General features: G+C 40.9%; 1 protein-coding gene across 1 annotated transcript in view; it reads left to right on the top strand.

Moving 5' to 3' along the window:
• The window catches only part of LOC311283110 (uncharacterized protein), a 790,474-nt gene that overhangs the window by 467,344 nt on the left and 304,406 nt on the right, over positions 1–18,724 (top strand). The gene's annotated exons all lie outside the window — the stretch shown is intronic.

Raw genomic sequence — 18,724 nt, 5'->3', positions numbered from 1 at the left:
GCCCAACACACTGAACATGGACACACAGAGCTTCCTCTGGCCCAGATGTGGCCCACACCCTGTAAAGCGACTCTTATTGACTGATATGGCCCAGGTCTGGCCCAGGCACTGTAAGACAGATCTGGCTGAGAGTCGGCTGGGCAGAAACTGGCAGTGAAACACACATTCAACCAAGGGTTTTTATTATACAATTAACAAATACACTTTAATATAAACATGTATGAACAATGAACAAATACACTATGATATTAACATTTATTAACAACACTGATTCTTGATTTGTGATCATGTATTAGTTATGTTTTTCCTAGCATTTTCATATATATTTACACCATTGTCTATAAATGTAATGATTATGTAACAATTAGTGTCAGAACGGCTGATTCTTGATTATTATTATTTCATATTTTTACATTCTAAAGTTTTTAATCTCCTATAAATGTAATGATCAGTTTGTCTGCGCTGCTTCACTAAAGCAGAAGTGAAAGTGTTCCAGTCCAGATCATGTAACCAATCAAAGAGTGAGACTGAAAAGCCCATTTGCATTGTCAGGGTGGAGTGATTGTGATCCTCTCAGAATAGAGCAGCTCTGTCTCCAGAGACCATGTTCAAACCCCAAGAGCTTTATTTGACATTTACTGCTACATCAACCTTCTGAAAAGCACCTGCATCTTCATCTGTTAGTTGAATGATGTTGTCAGACACAAAGTGAACTTGTTGAGAAGCTTTATTGAATGTTGCAGCAAACACAGCAGATTGAAAGATCACATACACACACACACTCACACACTCTTTCAGTATTGAGTTGTAAATCACTACAGCTGCAGCACTAGACTCATGTGAATCCTGCTTGACACAGGACACTCAGATACGGCTCATCTTCAGGAGAGAAACATCAGCACTCAGAGCTCTTGTGGAACGAGACCTCATGAGGAGCTCCATCATGTGTTACTCTGCAGACGTACAGCTCTCCCTCTTCCCAGCGTGCTTTGCTGAGGGTCAGGACGCTACTGCGGCTGTAGCGGCCGTCCTGCTGGCTCTCTGCGCTGGTCAGAACCCCCTCGGTGACCTCTGACCCGTCCAGTGTCCAGCTCACCAGCGCCCCCTGTGGAGAGTAAGAGCTGAGCAGGCAGAGCAGTGCGGCTGAGTCTCCAGAGATCTGCAGAGAAGAGGGCGGCAGCAGAGACACTGAGGGCTTCACTGTGGGACCAGCTGCAGGAGACAAACACAACACATTCACACACACACACACACACACACACACAGTTTTAGATTCAATCATTATAAAACAATATCAGTAACACTTTATTTAAAGCTTTCATACATATTGCATTATAAAAGTATTTTAATGCATTAATTATGCACTGCTATATACATTAAAATGCATGTATGATCTCATCAATAAGTGTAACAGCAGTTATAACACATATTATCTATTATCAGGCCGATCTGACTGCTTTAATTCCAGCAATTATTCACTCTGAACATAAATATCTTACATTTTGAGATATTCACCTGAACTGAAAATGTAACTCAATTTCAAACAGAGTTAAAACACAATTGAATCACACAGAATGAACAAAACACTGAATTATAAGCACAACATGAGCAAAAGAGATTCAGTATCATTGACTGAACTACAGAAAGCAGCAACATTTACATTCTGATGTCAAATCTCTTTTTTCCATGTATGATTTCTACAATAAAAGATGAACTAAATATGAACTCAGTGTAGAAATAAATGAAGGAAAGACAAACCTGTAATAAACTGATTAAACTCATAGTGAGACACAGTGTGGAAATATGTTTAGAATTCCTTTTTTTGTTAAAATAATGCAATTCTTATAACAATATTGTTTTAGATTAAATTAGTATACAACAATATCAGTAACACTTTATTAAAAGCCTTCATACATATTGCATTATAAAAGCATGTATGATCTAATGAATACATTGTAATATTATCTATTCATTGTTACACCTTTAGAAATTATAATACATTAAAACTCATAACAAACAACCAATTCCAGATGTAACAAGGATTTGTAAATATTATAATGCATTTTAACTTTGGTTACAATAATTTATGAAAAAAATAGAAATTGTTATTATCTACATTATGAATACATTTATAATGCATTATTCATAAAGGCTTCATATAAAGCGCTATATAAATGAAGATGACTTGACTTCAAGTAATGTTTTGCCACAATATCTAATAATCATTATTATTAATAAATGTTGTTCTTGTTTCCACTGTAAAACACTTTCTGAAATCTAAATTGTATTTTTTTATTAGGTGATTAAATAGACAGACTTACCGATCACCAGTTTAGTTCCTCCACCGAATGTGTACCACAGTGATACAATCTAATGAAACGCTCGTACAAAAACCTCTATTCCACTCGAGTGAACACACACTCCAGCAGAGAGAGAGAAACAACACTTCAACACTCTGATATTAGAAGATCCTCAGCTCTTCTCAACACTCACTCATTCAGATTTGACTAAATGCTTTCTGATATAACACTGTTTAAAGAAATATATTTGATGAGCTGTGACCTCTGAGGTGACCTTTGACCTCTTTGATCATGGATGATGTTGTGGAGTTTCTCATAATGATGCTTCTGTTCTTCATATGCAGATCAATCATCATGATTCACAGAAAAACCTGCAGCTTCAGACTTCAATCTTCAGTGAAAATCTCTTCAAATAATGAGTTTATTGAATATTAGAGCCAAAGTCAATAGAAAGTGTCAACAATGAAAATATAAAAGGTATTTTGCATGTTCTACACAGTCAAGCATGTTTTCATATTCAAGGTCTGTTCTAAAAGTATCTGGACTGGTTATGAATCTCCACACAAGATCATGAAACGTGAACAAGCTCTAATATGTCTCCATCTTTAACAGCCTGTTTCTTCTCCATTTGATGATTTCAGACACACATGAGGCTTCATGATAGATGGAGTGACACCATGAACTCTGATTAGAGATTCACAATCAGTCCTGATACTTTCTGAACAGACTCATGATTCATGATCTTACTTTAGTGATGGCGGTTCATCTAGTGGAAGTGTAGCAGTGATGATGGTCACATGACTGAATATGGACACAGAGATGGACGTTCATCTGCACATCCTCAGTGTCTCAGGAGTCACAATAAAAATACTAAATAAAGTCATGATTCTGTAACTCTAGTGTATATTAGTTTGTTCTCAGCACAAGCTGTTGTAAATCCTGCCCACTTCTTTGCATTGTCAGCACATGCTTCAGTGCTCTGAGAGTGTTTATAGTGCTGTGAGTTTAACACTTCATGACTGAGAGCAGAACAGAACACACTCTTCATCATCACACAAGACTAAACTACAGCAATGAACACAATCAACATCTTCATCTGGACCATTGCACTGTTTATTCAAGGTAAGATGTAAAAACTGACTCTGGATTTGGTGTTTTTGTAAAAGTATATGATGATAATAGTTTTAAACACTAATAGTTTTTCTTTTCTCTTCTTCAGAATCCAGAGGAGTGACTCTGACTCAACCTGAAGTTAAAACTGTCCAACAGAGTCAAACAGCAACAATAGAGTGTAATATAGATGTAGGAATATACAGCAGCCTCTTAGCCTGGTATCAGCAGAAACCTGGAGAAGCTCCTAAACTCCTGATTTATTATATAAGCAGCCGTTATACTGGAACTCCATCTAGATTCAGTGGCAGTGGAACAGCAAATACTGGACGAGATTTTACTCTGACCATCAGTGGAGTCCAGACTGAAGATACAGGAGATTATTACTGTCAGAGTAGACACTGGATCAACAGTCAGTATGTGTTCACACAGTGATAAAGAGTCGTACAAAAACCTCTGTCAGTCAGACGTCACAGTGACTGCACTGATACAGCTGAGAGAAACTGCAGCTGCTGATGGAGGATCACAAACTACACAATATCAAACCTTTCACACACTTTATTCATTTATTATTATGTAAGTAAACATATAATATAATATTATATCCCTTACTAAACTGGACACAAATGTGGAGAAAATGTGCTTGTTCCTATAAAACTTGCCACTACAATGTAATCGAACTGTAGGAAAGTCAATCACTTTAACTGCACTTCCATCCTTCACCACTGAGTTCCCTTTCAAAAGCTACAGTCGATGCTGCGCTGCTTAGCGCTTTGGGAACGTCTTTAAATGTGACCAGCTGTAGTGTGTAAACAGGTCGATAGAATTGACTCTGAGGTAATATAGCCTCGGTCGATGGCATCATCGGCGCGTACCCGTGACACGAGGCTATAAATAGATGAGCCACAGGTGCATCGTCAGGTCTTTTGTTTTCAGACCACTCTGTGCATGTGTGTCAAGCAATCTCTCTTTCTACAAAACTCACTTCAGATCTTTGTTAGGAGTTAGGAGAACTGGCAGTGTGCAGATTTCTCTCTTTCTCATCTCAACATACAAGTGAAAAGAGTTCAAGTTAAAAGAAATCAGCTGGTTAAAAATGAGTAGACAGCAGAGTAAGCTGTTATGTGGATGGCAGGAATGAACCCAAAAGCAGAGGGTATGCAGACTCTAAAGGTTTATTTAGACACAAAACAGAAAACAAAACCCACGAGGGGGCAAAACAGTACATATTGTTTCAAAGCAGCTTTACAGAAAGTGCATTTCAGAAATGTACATAGAGAAATACAGTTAGTAAATCATGTATTGATTTAGGGCATAAACATATCGCCAGCGTCGAGTCGTCTCTTCACATGCCCCGAGTCGTCTCTGCACGGGTGTTGGAGAATCTGTAGTTTCCAAACGCTTGATTACGCTGCCGTTGTCTGTTTTAGCAGAATACTGCCATCTAGTGGTAGCAGGTTTTCTCAGACATCTGTGTGTGGATCGTGCAAGGCGAAACCTGCGAAATGAAAGTCTCAAAATCCAAATGTATCAAATAGGATCGACTCAGAAACGAGTCAATGAATGCACGCGTGTCACCTGATCCACAAATGCACATCTTACTTGTTGCATGCACAAATTCTGGCCTAGATTAATACAAAACCGAGGTTTTGTATTAACAACTATGTCTCTATTTGTACAAAATGCTGCAGATTCATGTGATTTTGGATTTTGCACACACAAGTTGTATTGTATTAGTTTGAATGTAGTGACGCACATTTGTGAACTTGTCAAATAGATGGGTAGTTGTGCACACATTAATAATTAGCACCAGGCCTATTCATTTGTAGTTGTTTGTGTGTGGGTTGTGAAATGCTTAAAAAACGCGAAAAGAAAGTCTCAAAATCCAAATGAATCAAATGAGATCGACTCAGAAAAGACGTCAATGAATGCACGCGTGTCACCTGATCCACAGATGCACATCTTCTTTGTTGCATGCGCAAATTATGATACACTAATACAAAGGAAAACATGTGTATTCACAAAAATGTCTCTATTTGTACAAATTGCTTCACATTCATTCAATTTTGAATTTTGACACGCAAGTTGAAAGGCATGGATAAAACATTTCTGCAACATGTATCAAGTTCATTGATAAGTGTGCTTGCACGTGTTAATCATTTTGATACAATATTTATCCCATAGCGGTTCATCTAGTGGAAGTGTAGCAGTGATGATGGTCACATGACTGAATATGGACACAGAGATGGACGTTCATCTGCACATCCTCAGTGTCTCAGGAGTCACAATAAAAATACTAAATAAAGTCATGATTCTGTAACTCTAGTGTATATTAGTTTGTTATCAGCACAAGCTGTTGTAAATCCTGCCCACTTCTTTGCATTGTCAGCACATGCTTCAGTGCTCTGAGAGTGTTTATAGTGCTGTGAGTTTAACACTTCATGACTGAGAGCAGAACACACTCTTCATCATCACACAAGACTAAACTACAGCAATGAACACAATCAACATCTTCATCTGGACTCTCTGTCTGTGCATTGAAGGTAAATGTTTCAAGAAAATGTTAAATTGAATATTATAATATCATCAACAGTGAATGTTACACAGCCATGCTGCTTTTTCTAACTCTCACTATTTCTATCAGGTTTCAGTGGACAGGTGACTGTGACTCAGACTCCTTCTGTAAAAATGGTTCAAACTGGTGAATCAGTCTCTATAAACTGCAAAACAAACACAGTAGTGAGCAATGCCTGTACAGGTTCATATACTTGTATGGCCTGGTACTCACAGAAACCTGGAGAAGCTCCTAAACTCCTGATTCAGTCTGCAACAAGACCTTATACTGGAACTCCATCTAGATTCAGTGGCAGTGGATCTGGCAGTGATTTTACTCTGACCATCAGTGGAGTCCAGACTGAAGATACAGGAGATTATTACTGTCAGAGTAGACACTATATCAGCAGTCAGTATGTGTTCACACAGTGATAAAGAGTCGTACAAAAACCTCTGTCAGTCAGACGTCACAGTGACTGCACTGATACAGCTGAGAGAAACTGCAGCTGCTGATGGAGGATCACAAACTACACAATATCAAACCTTTCACAGACTTTAGTTATTTATTATGATGTAAGTAAACATTTAACATATAATCTTATATCCATTACTAAAATGGACCAAAATTTTTGAGAAAATGTGAGTGGTGTTTGTCCCTGTAAAACTTTCCACTGCAATGTAATCTAACTGTAGGAAAGTCAATCACTTTAATTGCATTTATGAGCTGTTAAGTCATTATTACAAGAAAGTTTCTCATTATTATGAGATGTTAAGTCATTATTATGAGAAACATTCTCAATATAATGAGAAACTAAGTCATAATTATGATAAGGTTTCTCATTATTATGACTTAAATAATCCTATTTTTTACTCAACCATGGCTGAAACGTGCTTCAATACTTCACTGTAGATACAACTGTATATTTATGCCACTTTAACATAGCGATCACATGAATATACAGCTACAAATGATCTCACTAAAAACCCGTCAGTCACGAATGATCACGTCTGATTGCTGATCTCTGATTGGCTGAATCAGATCTGCAGTGGGCCGGTGTATTTACACATCATGATGACTGATTTTATGGACTACATGCACACTTGAGTTTTGTTTATTAACCAATTAGTCTATAAAATGTAGGTGTTTGAAAACCACCAAACCAATTATTACCAGCACAATCAAATTCAATATTCAGAAACTTGCCAAATCTGGCAGCACTGGCTTCATGTCATTACGATGATCTCTTTTTATATATTAATGTTTATTGACACATTTTTATAATAAAAAATGAGTTGTAGTTAAAAGTGTCTAATTGGTCTGATTACCAAGCTCTCCATAAAACCAACAAAACAAGCCCTTCAATTTAATAAACTAACACATATTATAAAGACATTTCATATTTACTGGTATTAGATGATTTGGTAATTGCATTGAATAAAAACTGATAAAATAAAAATTGAAAATACAAATTTTAACTTTCAATAAAAACGTTTTCATGCTGAGTTTTCGCTGTTCTGACCAGCGTGTGAGAGCCTCGAAACAGTGAATCATTTTGCAAAGCAATTTGTTCAATGGTTTCTAAAAGCTTTGTTTTAGAAACAGGAAAGTTATCAATGACGCACACAGAGTTCAGTTTGGCTGTAAAGCTGCTCTAAAAAGAAAAGTGTCATTGTTCAGCTGAATTCAGTTCAGTGTTGATTCAGTTCTGTTCAATAACTGTATAAAGTATATCAATTATAAAAATAGTTCATTTTCATTATTAAGCAGCTCTGCAGAAAACTGTGATGTCATCGTCCAGCTCAGTTCAGTTCTCATATAATGGTGTCAATGCAGGAGATCCAGTGGCGGATTTAGCAAATCGGGGGCCCAAGGCGAGGTAGAGCTATGGGCCCCCTCCCCATCCAATCTTTAAAAGAGAGTGAAAAAAATATGTATGGACTGAATGGTGGATAGGCAGGTAAAGCTAATCTACGGGGATGTAAAGGTTAGAGAGGAGAAAAAACGTCCCCTTTAAACCCTGCATACACTTCTTTACTCCTAAACAGAAACATGTTACAATGTTTACATGGTACAATTTCTGGTAAGCTATGTTTTTTTTTTTTTTTTTTTTTTTTTTTTTTGCTTGACAAATTTCACCATTTCGATTCAATTCTTGTGATTTGATTCAATATTGACTTATTTGGATAAATATTAGGTAACGTTTCACAAGATAGGCGTTACTTTTTCTCAAGAAAAAAAAGCCCTATCAGCTGGTATAATTTAAGGTTAAAATAAGTAATATAGTAGCCTACACATATTTAGCCAAATACTCTCTTATAGCTCTTATTTTTCTAGCCAATTAAATGGCTTTCCTGAGGTAAAGTTATGTGACGATTGTTCTCCAGCTGTTTTACAGCTTTCCACGGTTGAAAAACACTTATTGATCGATATTATGAAAGAGGAATATACATTTCGGTAAGTTATACTGTATCTTTCAACATTGTTAATTCGTGTTTATTTACTATTAGCTAGAGATGATCAGTCCACGTGCCGCTATAGGAATCTGTCACGTAACATTAAAACGGCAAAACGGTATTTATTGTTTGTATTTCGTTATAGAATTGACAGAATCTGAGAGCTGAGATTTTTTTAAATATCATGATTCATAAACTGCTCAGTTTTGTCTGTCGATCTCCGTGTCCTCTTTGCTTCACGATTTTTCTGTGCGTTGGACTTGGACGTTGTTGTTCCTGATCTGTATCCCCAACAGTAGCCGTAATAATACTTATCAGCGTCTTTTCACTTATTTCTTTTATTTGAGCCGCTTGGGTAACCTCGAAACTTTAAATTTTCGCGTTTAGACTCGTCTTGCTCTGTTTGTGTATTTCTCCCCTGTTACTGCGTGTTGTTTATCTTTCGCGCCGCGCACCTTTACGGACTTTTTGCTTTCCTCCCGCTTCCTCCTTTTTTCAGCACCGCTTGGGTAGCTAGCTTCGCTTCATTTTTACTCTGTCTCTGTCACTCTGTACACTCTGTCTGTCAATCACTTCTTTTCTCCGTCAGTTTTTTGGCACAGCCTTGTCACTTTCGCAGATGCGCAGTAAGTGAGATAATGGAATAATCCAATGTAGTGAGGCGGGGGGGCCCCCTCCTGTCTGCGACACTAATGATTTGATGCCATTTTTCGCAAATGGAGTTTTAGAAATATATAATTAAAAAAAAAAACTTAGACATAAGTTAATAGGGCATTTTGGGGGCCCCTAGGTAGCTCGGGGCCCAAGGCAATTGCCGACCTTTGCCTAATGGTAAAGTCCGCCCCTGAGGAGATCATGAATATTAAGAAGAAGTGTCCTCAACTAAGCAAGCCAGAGGCGACAGTGGCAAGAACCCAAACTCCACCAGAGACAGAATGAAGAAAGAAAAACAGGCTCCGTCGGGGTCAGTTCTCCTCTGGCCAAACAACGAACATGGTGTGTGTTAGGACTCCAGGCCGCTTCACAAGTCAGACTGTGGACTGATATCATTCAGAGTATTTTATTCAGCTCCTGCTTGAAGATTGGAAAAGATTACATGAAGGTAAAAGAGTAGCAAACCTCGAGAGCATGTAGATGTGAATTTGAGAACTTGTACAATAAATATTTGTTCTTGAAAACCTGTTGAATGATGAGATTTGCATTCGCAGACAATAGTCACAAACCTGTATTCTGAATTTGAAGCTGCAGACAAATAGTCACAAATGTTAAAATGCCATTCACAGAAATACAATGATAAACACAAACTTGTATTCTTTCATTCACATTCGCAGGACAACCTCGATAAAAAAAAAAAAAAAAAAAAAAAACACACACAAAAAACCACAATCATCTTAAAAAGAGACCGTATTATAGGCGTATTATCTCATCAACACTCGTACCTCCCCGACCGAATGGGTATTTCATCGCAAACATCTAGATATAAAAAAGAAAATTAAAAAATATATTTATCTTGACAATTAATCAAAGAACACCAGAACAATAAATTAATTAAATGACTTGCTCATTTTTTCAGCTGAATGATTCCTCTTGAAAACGATGGTCTGCGTCTGCAGGATCTTCCTCAGGATTTAAACGGCAAAACCTTTTTTTCATACGGCTGAGTTCCTTAATTCTAGTAGTGGCCCGCTTGTGACAAAGCAAACTCGGGCCGAAGGTAAATCCACACAGCTACACCGAGTATGGACCTGACACCAGTACAACTGCGTTCAGCCGAGGCTGGCCCACACAGAAAAAGCTGTCAGTCAGCCAGAAGTGTTTTGCACAGTCGGCACGGATCTGGCCCATTATCTGTTCACCGATGCCGACAGTGAGCCAACAGTGACGCATTTCAGCCAGAATCAGCCCAGCTGTGCTTGCTATCTGCAACATTGTTTAGTGTTTTGGATTGATAAAAGACCGTTCAATTATCTTAGGCCTGGGACACACAAGACAATTTTCAAATCTTAATTCAAAACGGCGGGAGACCACAGACATAAGGGCAGTTTCAACCGATTTTGATCATTACAATCATAGGCGGAGCGCGTGTTAGGCTGGGCCATCCCTGGCCACAGCCACAGCTCAAAAAACAATGGGGGATTGGGTCAAAAATGCACCTGCACATTTAAACTAAATCTAGTGGTAAAGTGAAAATTAAATAAAGTCTCGATTGTGTGCTTGCGGCATTACATTTAGATCTGCTTATGTTGAATCATACTTTTTACCTGTTTTACAGGTGTAGGGGGACATTGAGAGGGAAAGCAACCTCTAAAGATGTAGCTGATTACGCCACCCTGTTAACCAGGGAAACTAGTTTAATGAGCACAAGGCTCCTATATCACAATCTTACCACCGTGTGCGCAGGTCTCACCACAACACACACGCATCAATAAGGTCAAGCATGAACACACAGCACTCCATGACCAAATCCCAGCACCGCACGCGAGGGCCTACCAGCCAGTGTTGGGAAAGTTCACTTTCTACATGAACTATTTCAAAGTTCAGTTCACAAATCTTAAAATGAACTAGTTCAGGTCATAGTTCATACTTCAAAATTTTGAACTAAGTTCACAGTTCCAAAAATTAACTAGATCATAGTTCTTGTTTTCCATATGTTGCTGCGAGCTATTATTTTTCAAAATAATTGCCACAGGCCATATAGAACCACAGACAGCAATTATTTGATCAGTTTTAACACTGAAGCTATGCGTCAGATTTCATCTTCATATCCAATTTTGAATCCTTATCCAACCAGGGTTTACATTAGCATTGAGGGGACAGCATTTCCCCATAGTCCACACTAGAGCTGCAGTTTTCACCCCTACAGTATATTCTCAAAAACATGAGGAAAAACGTGCTGCTTGAATGGTCTTTTTTTAATGAGGAATTATTAAAAGAAAAACAGGACAGTAGTCCTTAAGGTGCAAATGTTTTTCAGTTTTAATAATTTTCCATTTCAAACTCCATTTCAGTACTAAAAAGGAATACTGGAATCCTGGAAAAACAAAAACGGTTCAATAAGTGCGGATTTTCTTTTTAAAAGCGGCGGGCAAAGTTTGCACAGAAATGTACGATCCCATCCTCACCAACCTTGTCATAAAACTCGTTTAAATGATCATACAACGCCTCCTCGCTGCTGTCGCCTACATGCTGCTTTTAGTTTTGATGACGCATGCGGCGGTGCGACACTGGTGGCTGGTGTTGCCAGATTGGGTGTTTTTTCTGCTACATATTAAGGCCTGTTTACGGTGTGTTTTCGCCTTGACGCAACTGACAAATGACTAACGTGTCATGGCACGGGAAAACCCCTTGACTGTTAAACGGACAAGATATCGCAGACATTCAAAAGGATTCATTATTACGAATATGACTGACCTGAAGGAAAATGCTATATCTACTGTAAATGCAGGAACACTCGCTTACTCGATCTCTCACAATACTGTACTCTATAAGCTTCAATGAACAATATCAATGAGAGCATATGTTTATGTTGCTAAGAGTGGTTGCTAGGGGTGTTGTGTAGTGATAGTGTAGCAGTCATAGCCGTGTTTCATCATTTAATCATGAATAAAACACAGCTATTGACCAATCAGAATCAAGGACTGGAACTAACCGTTTTATAAGCATACTCAGGCGATAATCCATTCAGACTTTGAAGAAAACGTATGTTTTGCTGCATTGGGTAAGGCAACGGTTAGGCTATTTATTATTCAAACTGGCCTCCATGCCAGATCACGCATATGCTTGCCTGTTCAAATTATAGTGGTTTGTGAACGTAACCCCTTTAATAATAATAGCGTTTATCCTGTGTAGGTTGTTGATAGATGACACGTAACTATTTCATGACATTCTATTTAAATGTGTTTTTTATAGAGGAATGGCATCTAGCCTTACCCTAGAGATGGTTCCCCCTCCACCTCTGACTGTAATCCTCAAAATGCACACACTAGAAGATTAGTCTGGACCGCGAGACCACACACACCTGTTCAACATGTTCACAGTGAGACAAGATCTCACAGAGACTCACGAGATCCAACGTGACTTGAGAAGAAAAACAAATGGGCAGAGATGGGAAGTACAAATACTTTGTTACTGTACTCAAGTAGATTTGTCAGGTATTTTTTACTTTACTTTACTATTTATTTTTGTGCCGACTTTTTCCTTTTACTCCTTACATTTTTAACATGAATATCGGTACTTTCTACTCCTTAGATTTTACAAAATTGGCTCATTACTTTAGTTTCAAATCATTTCAGTGGAGTTACCGCTATTATTTTTCGTGTCATCAATACCGAATTCAATCTAATTGGATGGGAATATACGTTGCACTTGACGCACCACTACAAGACGACTCGACAGATTCGGTGGCATTCATTCGCGGCAAAATCATTGCGGCTTGATGGCGGTAACGTTAGCACATAGTAGTATGGGCGGCGACATTACTGAGAATGAAGAAAACGGAGATCCCAGAGATTCGGCAGACAAGCAGCAAGACATTCCCAGTCATCCTCGGCCTTATCTGACAGAGATGTTTGAGATAGTAGGCATCAAGTATGACTCCTGGTGAATGTGCTGCAAATTGTGCCAACCGAAACACCACGAACTGCTGGCTTTCAAGAATTCACCATCGAATTTGAAAAAAACACATAGAATTAAAATCATCTTTTTGTTGTTATCAAAAGCTATTTGTTGTTTGTTTCAGTAACTTTGTTAAGTTTACGTTAATGGTCAGTTACATTTGTTCTCCTGCTAGCAATGATGATGCCTTGGTTTGCTAGCATTTAGTTAAGTAACCCAAGTAACGTTAAGGTTAGCGAGCGTTCAGTTTATTTGAAAATAATCTAATACAGCTGATACAATATCTGCATGTATAGCTTAATATTAAAAACCAATTCAGTAACTTGATTTAGTGTAACAGTGCTGTAGTAACGTTACTCAAGGCCGTTCTTTTTTTCGAGATCACTTACGTTAACGTTAATGTTACTTGGTCTTGTCTCAAATCCTATCTACTTTATTTTGTGCTAATGTTAATGTCTCAAACCTCTCAGACGTAAGTTAGAGGACTCATGTTTTTTATCTCAAGTTTTATTTTTTATTATTATTATAATCAAGACCACTTTACGTGTTTTAAGGTTAAGGGATGTGGGGAGCACAAGCTAAGACCGTTAACAAATCTAGTGGTTGTTAGTTGTAACTCTAAAAGTATGGGGAACTTTTTAATTAATGTCTGTTTAGTAATTAATATTTGATCCTTTATTTTCTTTCCAGAAGCCATATTTGAGCACACACACATACATGTAGATTCCTTTAAATGTTAAGGGGAAGATTAAATAGGAGAAACTGGATCTGTGAATTCCCACAGAATCACAATTGAATTCATATCTTGCTACTCAGTCAGAATCTTATTAACCTGGAGTCAGTCTCTGTCACAATAATCATATATGTGATGTTTTAGGCCTATTGGCAGACATCCATTTAAAATGTAGGCAATGGCATATAAAGAGCCTTTTTTCCAAATCCACTTCAGTTTCTCAGCTTGCACTCTAGTAACATTTGTGTGGTCCAGGTAGCTTTGCATAAAAAATGGTTGTCATTCGCAAGGCTACTTTTACTTTTATACTTTAAGTAAATTTCCAAGCCTGTACTTTGTTACTTTTACTTGAGTAAAGAAGTTAAATTAGTACTTCTACTTTTACCAAAGTATTTTTTAACAAGTATCTGTACTTCTACTTGAGTACGGGAAGTGAGTACTTTTGCCATCTCTGCAAATGGGGGACAGTCGTCTTCGTCAGCTGGTTCTTCTGGCGTGAGTTTTGTTTTAGGGGAGAAAAAACAAAGGAGAAACAAAGATTATGGGTGATCTTCTTTCTCAATATTCCACTTTCGTGTCTGCCAAGTTTCAGCTACAGAAGCACATATCATCCGGTTGGAGAAGCTTGCTCGCTTTCATTGGCTATCATGGGTGACACATCAGAGGCAGCCCTAACAAGAGAAGGAAATATTAAACATTTGATATTTATGATTTGGGATTGAGTGGGCTCTGACGCGATCAGGCAGTAAAATAACCGTAATGACACACAATTGAGGAGTTTTTGGACAAAAAATTATTTGCAACAAGAAGTGAATTGGGACACAACCTCGACCGCTTGGGGGTGCAAATCTAATTTTCATGTTCTTTTAACCCTGTCAGTAAAGCTGTTTGACTCTGATGAGTCTGAGGTGAGTCTGTATCTCGTCCGGATCTCTCTTCGGTCTTGTCGTGAGCTCACAGTCTACAGCAGCTTTTGCATTCAGAGGGTGTTCCCCATCGAGGAACTCGCAATGTGTCGATGACGCTTTGGGAACGCCTCCTGCGTGATTGCGTCTGAAGCATCTATGTCAGCTAGTCCAATGGCGGGCGTGAGCTTCACAGGCAGGTGACGTCATGACCAGGAAAGGATAAAAGCACATCCGGTGCAACCGGCACTAGCTTCTGTTGCCTCAGCAAGCGATCTGTGTCAAACCTGTCTGTCATATTTACTGTTGTCTGTCGTACAAAGTTTATATTATGGCGAAACAAATCTTCAAGTCCTGTGTTCCTCCCTGCCCGCGTTATTTAACGGGTGGGGATACACACGAGCTTTGTGTGATTTGTTTGGGAGTGGAGCATGCGGTATCAGCTTTTGAGGGGGCTGATTGCCAGCATTGTGAGAAGCTGCCGCTTCGCACACTCCGCTCCCCTCTGTCACTTTTCGAGGAACGTGGTGAGGCTCGCGAGCCTCAGGGTGCTGGACCCGCTTCTGCTGAGGCAGAGCGGAGAAGGCATTCCTGTGGATCGCAAATGGATCTCTCAGCGGGGTTGGAGACGGATCCGAGGACCCTTTCTCCTCCCTTACCTGGGAGATCCATCGCTCAATCTCCGGTGTCGGAAGCCCGCCCTGCGGCTTCTTCCGCCCGGAGAGAGAGCCCAATGCTGCAGTACTCTTCCTCCGAGGAGGTGGATGTGCTCACTATTGAAGGTGACACAAACAGGGGGGAAGAGGAATCGCCATCTCTTTCCCCAGCACATGAGGAGTTGATGGATGTGTTATCTAGAGCTGTTGAAAAGTTACACATATCATGGCCACTAGAGAAACAGGGCGCTCGTCCCAAAAGTAAATTAGACGAGCCTTTCCTGCCGTCTAATATTTCACCTCCATCACGGAGCCTGCCTTTCTTTCCCGATCTGCACAGTGAGCTGTCTAGATCGTGGAACAAACCATACTCTTCACGTTTGTTCAGCCCTCAAGTTCACGTATATTTAAATATACAAAGGGTATGAACGAGTATGGTTATAGATCAATGCCCCGGGCTGAACAGACGCTCGCGAGCTATCTGTCGCCCGGTTCAACATCATCTGTGAAGGCTCCAGTTTTGCCCACTAAACCATTAAAAACAACTTCCACGTTATTGGGTAAAGCTTATACGGCAGCAGGTCAGGCTGGAGCGTGACTTCACACTATGGCACTGCTTCAGGCATATCAGGCTGACCTGCTGGGGGATTTAGATAGGAGTGAGGGAGTTAATAGAGACGATATTCGAGAACTTCGTCGCGCTACTGATTTGTCACTCAGAGCTACCAAAGAGACCGCCAGAGCAATTGGGCGGTCTATGGCGGCGCTGGTGGCTACTGAAAGGTATCTTTGGTTAAATCTTTCTGAGATCAAAGATAGATCTTTTCTTTTGGATGCTCCGTTAAACCCCGATTGTCTGTTTGGTGAAGCAGTGAATGAAGTGGTTGAAAGATTTCAGGAGACTAAAAAACATTCGGAGGCATTCAAAAAATTTCTCCCTCGCAGATCTAATCCCCCTGGGGCTGCTGGGAGTGAGCAGCCCCAGCCAGCATGATCCTCATATCGTGCACAACAAAAGGAGAGTGTCGCGTCCCGCACCCCCCCACAGAAATCATGGGGGCCGGGGCGACAGTCTCAGCCGAAGCAATCTAAGCAGAAGGTCGATCCGAGGACTGTTCTTGCGAAGAAAGCGTCGGCTCAAAAGAGGTCCTGAAGCCATTTGTGTCGGACCTATGAGAGCATCCCCAATCGAGATGGAACATTGTACACCTCATTACACGGGGTCCATTCCATCTCGGTACTCTCACAAGGTCGTTCTGCCAACGCCGCCACCCTTGGTGCTTTGGGGCGCAGCGGTCTCCAGCGGGTCTCTGGCGCAGTGTCACCTCGACGCTGCGTCAGGCTCGCACCCTCTGAGGGGGGTTCTAATTACACCAGAGGCCAGCCTCGAGAGGCTCATTCCCTTAGTAGAATTTCTGGCAGAATGGAAGAATCTGCCGAATTTATCTCTATGGGTCCTGCAGTTAGTAGAAAAGGGTTACAGAATCCAATTTGGTTCTCGTCCACCATGCTACAACGGGGTGTTACTCACAGTAGTACAGCCCGAGCAGGCTCTGGTAATGGAGCAAGAAGTAGAGGCTCTGTTAGCGAAGGAGGCTATAGAGCAGGTGTACTCCCCCGACAGGGAATCGGGTTTTTACAGCCGTTATTTCATTGTTCCAAAAAAGGATGGAGGGTTGTGGCCCATACTAGATCTTCGTCGTTTGAATCGTACAGTTCAGAAACTCAAGTTCAAAATGCTGACACTCAAACAGATCGTGACTCAAATCAGGTCCGAGGACTGGTTTGTCACAATAGATCTAAAAGACGCTTACTTCCATGTCTCCATCATCCCTCAGCACAGGAAGTTCCTAAGGTTTTCTTTCGGGGGCAAAGAATATCAGTATCGGGTGCTTCCTTTCGGTCTAGCTCTATCACCCCGCACATTCACAAAGTGCATAGATGCAGCTCTGGCCCCGCTCAGGCAGCAGGGCATAAGCATTCTGAATTATATAGATGACTGGCTGATTTTAGCGGAATCAGAACAGTTGGAGGTTCGGCATCGAGATGTCGTCCTCGCCCATATGCAGAAATTGGGGTTGAGGCTCAATGCCAAGAAGAGTGTGCTATCTCCAGTACAGAGGACCGCTTTTCTTGGAGTGGTCTGGGATTCGGTCACGATGCGAGCCGCTCTTTCGCCCGCTCGTGTAGCCGCTATCCTCACAGCCACGAAAGAGCTAAAGTTAGGCCAGTCACGCACTGTGAAACAGTTCGAGAGACTGTTGGGCCTCATGGCAGCGGTGTCCAATGTGATACCCTTTGGCCTGCTGTACATGAGACCTTTGCAGTGGTGGCTCAGGATCAGAGGGTTCTCCCCGAGGGGAAACCCACTTCATACATTCAAGATCACGCGGCGGTGTCTCCGCTCCTTGACTATATGGAGGGAGCACTGGTTCCTGTCCCAGGGTCTGGTACTGGGAGCTCTTTGCCATCAAGTTGCTATCTCGACAGATGCTTCCCTTACCGGCTGGGGAGCGGTAATGGAAGGCCGCTCAGCTCAGGGTCTATGGGAAAGTCATCATCTCTCTTGGCATATAAATTGCCTGGAGATGATGGCTGTCTTCAATGCGTTGAGGCACTTCCTCCCAGACCTAAGGGGCCATCATGTGCTTGTCCGTTCAGACAATACATCAGTGGTCTCTTACATCAACCGTCAGGGGGGTCTGCGTTCGCGTCCACTATACAAACTGGCGCACCAGATCCTTCTGTGGTCTCTTGGGAAATTACGCTCTCTGAGGGCAGTATATATACCAGGGATTCAGAATATAGGAGCAGACACCCTGTTGAGGCAGGGGCTGAGGCCATGGGAATGGAGACTCCATCCCGAGGCGGTGGAGATCATTTGGGAGTTTTACGGCCAGGCAGAGGCACTGTCCACTTTGGTTTTCCCTTACACATCCAGCCCCCTTTATAGCCTAGATCTGGACGCTACTCCAGGGTCTCAGGTTCTTAATGCTTTATGTATTAGTTCTGTTCAGGCTGACACTCAGGTTCTTGAAATTATGGCGATTTGGGTATTCTCGTTCCCAAAGCGTCATCGACGCATCGCAAGTTCCTCGATGGGGAACGTCTCGGTTACGACTGTAACCTTAGTTCCCCGAGAAGGGAACGAGACGATGCGTCGATGACGCTTTGGGAACGCCTCCTGCATGATTGCGTCTGAAGCATCTATGTCAACTAGTCCAATGGTGGGCGTGAGCGTCACAGGCAGGTAGGGATAAAAGCTAGTTTCGAAGCTAGTGCCGGTTGCACTGGATGTGCTTTTATTCTTTCCTGGTCATGACGTCACCTGCCTGTGACGCTCACGCCCGCCATTGGACTAGTTGACATAGATGCTTCAGACGCAATCAGGCAGGAGGT

This window comes from Rutilus rutilus, assembly GCF_951802725.1.
Source record: "Rutilus rutilus genome assembly, chromosome: 23".
Taxonomy (NCBI): Eukaryota; Metazoa; Chordata; class Actinopteri; order Cypriniformes; family Leuciscidae; genus Rutilus; species Rutilus rutilus.
Note: the sequence above shows the minus strand (reverse complement) of the source record. Positions and strands in the feature narration are given on the sequence as shown.